Source organism: Vulpes vulpes, chromosome 1 (assembly GCF_048418805.1).
Source record: "Vulpes vulpes isolate BD-2025 chromosome 1, VulVul3, whole genome shotgun sequence".
Lineage (NCBI taxonomy): Eukaryota > Metazoa > Chordata > Mammalia > Carnivora > Canidae > Vulpes > Vulpes vulpes.
In genome coordinates this window covers 15,847,849-15,851,142 of record NC_132780.1, presented here as the reverse complement: position 1 = coordinate 15,851,142, position 3,294 = coordinate 15,847,849, and positions in this window count along the sequence as shown.

Here is a 3,294-nt window from a genome sequence, read left to right as displayed (position 1 = left end):
GTGATACCTAGGTTCTGCCCTCCTAGGTCTTTCTCCACAGGTACATACTGGTCCGTTCAGTGAACAATCTCTACCTTTTCACTTCTCCAAAACTAAGAGGTCTTATCTAATGCCCAGACCTGATTCAAAGAACGAGGAAGTATGCTTCACTGCTCTTCTTCGGTGGAGCCCCTGTCTGGTACAGGACGTGGTAGTGCATCTGGCTTCAGAGAAAGGTTGTAGCAAGGGGTGGACGGTCTCATCGTTGCACCCTGGAGAGCCCCTGGAACCCAGAATTTGCTCCCCTATATACTTCTAGAACCTTCCTTTTGTTCTGAAGAGCTCTCACACCTGACTCTTGGGACCCCAATCCCTGGGAACTGGCCCAGTGGCAGCCGGCATTCAAGGAGCCCTTGCCCTCCAGGCCTATCCATCTATAATCCTCTTGAGTCCTGGCCACAATCCCAGGAGAAGGATGCTTGTACCCACTTCACAGAACAGCTCACTGAGTCTGAGAAAATACACTTGCCCAAAGTCACTACTCAAAGCTGTAGCAGAAAGCCAAGTTCACCTAGAAGTTAACCACCTCCAGAGACCTCCCCACCCCCAGTCCTGCCCTTCCTTCCATTATCTGTACCTCTCCTCCCCCAGGTATTCCCACATTATCACCCCATAGACCTCTCCCCCTTAGCAAACTCCACCTAGAGTGTTTCAGGTCACCCCTTGATCCCTAGAATGCCCCCAATCTTCAGCCCCTTTCTTTTTTTTTTTTTTTTTTTTTTAGCCCCTTTCTCAAGAGTCTACAACCACCCCTGGTTCCTTCCCGATCTCTCCCAGCCTACTCCAGGACTCCAGTCTTGTTCATGTTTGTTCAGAACACCCCCCCCCCCCATAAACGCTCCAAGGATTCCCAATCTTGCACCTTTATTCCCACAAGGAAACTAAATCCCACGATTCACAGGCGGGCCCTTCGAGACATGCTGTGTGGTGAGCTAGCGGGGTGCATATCAACGTCCCCGCTCCAAAGAGAGTAGTTTCCTTTGAGGTTTCAAAGGCGACGAGGAGAGGAAACAAGAGTCTAACCACAGCTTCAGCTACAGCAGCAGAAGGGAGCAAAGGAAGTGGAAACAAAGCTTGCCTTTTCTCCACAGAGGTTCCGTAGATACTGATCTAAAGCTGAGCCAGAAAGAGGCAACACAGGGCTTAGCTCCAGCAGGGTGTGCCTGCAGGGGCTCCAGCCTCAACTGGCTCCCAGAGAGCACATGGAAAACTGCACTTTTTTCCCCCCTCTTGAGAGGGAGAGACAGGCAGGTGGCAGGGGGCAAGGAACAGAGGGAGAGGGGAAGAGAGAATCTTAAGCTCCAACCCTGGGCACCATGCAGGGCTCCATCCGGTAATCCTGAGGTCATGACTGAGCCAAAATCAAGAGTCAGACGCTTAATCCAAGCCACCCAGGTGTTCCTGCTATTCTTAAGGTTTTTAAATAGGGAAGTTTATTCTGGAAAGGGAAGACTACAGCAGGGAGCAAATCCTTGGTGAGGGATGGAGGGGTGGATAAGGAAGAACAGGAGAGCAAGAGACTTTAGGGAGGGGCAGCAGAACTGTGTCTTGATTGTGGGGGTGGTTATATGACTGATTCATCAAAATTCACAGAATTGTAACCAAAAAGTGGACTTTATGGGAGTTAAATCAAATTTAAATTTTTTATTTTTTTAAAGATTTTTATACTTATTTGAGAGAGAGAGAGAGAGAGAGTATAAACAGAGCAGGGAAAGGCAGAGGGAGAAGAAGACTTAACCTCTGAGCAGGGAGCCCAATATGGGGCTTGATCCCAGGACCCTGAGATCATAACCTGAGCTGAAGGCAGGCGTTCAACCGACTGAGCCAGCTAGGTGCCCCAAATTTTTTAAAAATCTTAAAAGGATTTCATGTGAGTAGTTTCCATTTCTCTCTTAAAAATTCAACTTAGTAGGGCACCTGGGTGGCTCAGTCGATTGAGCATTGATTTCAGTTCAGATCATAATAGGGTTGAGGGATCATGCCCGGGCCCTGCATTTGGTTCCTTGTGTGGCAGGTGATGGGGAGTCTGCTTGAGATTCTCTCTCCCTCTCCCTCCCTGCACCTCTCTCAAATAATTTTTTTTTAAAGATTTTATTTATTAAAAAAAAAAAAAAAAGATTTTATTTATTAGAGAGTACACAAGTGGGGGAGGGGCAAAGGGAGAAGCAGACCTACCTCTGAACAGGGAGCCCAGTGTGGGGCTCCATCCCAGGACCCTGAGATCATGACTTGAGCTGAAGGCAGACACTTAAGTGACTGAGCCACCCAGGTGCCCCTCAAGTAAATCTTTAAAAAAAAAAAAAAATTCCACTTCTAAGTGTATATCAAGAAAACTGAAAACCAAAAAAAAAAAAAAAGAAAGTAAGAAAACTGAAAACCTGTCCATGCAAAAACTTCTATGGGCCAAAGAGTAGAAACAACACAATGTCCATCAAGTGATGAAATGGATAAATAAAAATGCATGTTCATACAGCAGAATATTATTCAGTCATAAAGATAAGGAAGTGCTGATACCTGCTACCAGGTGGACAAACTTTGAAAACCAGTATGCTAAGTAAAAACTCAGACAAGGGGGCACCTGGAAGGCTCAGTGGGTTAAGCGTCTGCCTTCAGCTCAGGTAATGATCCCAGGGTACTGGGATTGAGTCCCATGTCTGGCTGCCTGCTCAGCGGGGAACCTGCTTCTCTGTCTCCCTCTGCTGCTCCTCCTGTTTGTTCTTGTTCTCTCTCTCTCTCTCCCCCCCTCCCCCCGTAATAAGTCTTAAAAAAAAATCCAGACACAAAAGGTCACATACTATATGATCCCTATTACATAAAATGTTTAGAATAAGCAAATTCATCAGACAGGAAGGAAATTTGTGGTTGCCAGGGGCTGAGGGGAGGGAATGGGGAGTGAATAATGAAAAGGTCCTGGTTTACTAGGGGTCAGGGGGAGTGGAAATGTTCTGGAATCAATGGTGATGGACACCCCACCATGTAAGTCAGTGAATTTTGCACTTCAAAGTGTTTATTTTATAGTACGTGAGTTAACGTTTTGGATTTTTTTTTTAAGAGGAAGCGTGCACACTGGAGAGCGGGGGCGGGGGGGCGGGTGGCGGCAGAGGGAGAGAAAAATCTCAAGCAGGCTCCACACCCACCATGTTGCCCAACGTGGGCCTTGATCTGAGGACCCTGAGATCACAACACAAGCCAAAACCCAGAGTCAGATGCTTAACTGACTGAGCCACCCAGCTGCCTCCCCAATTTTTTTTTAAT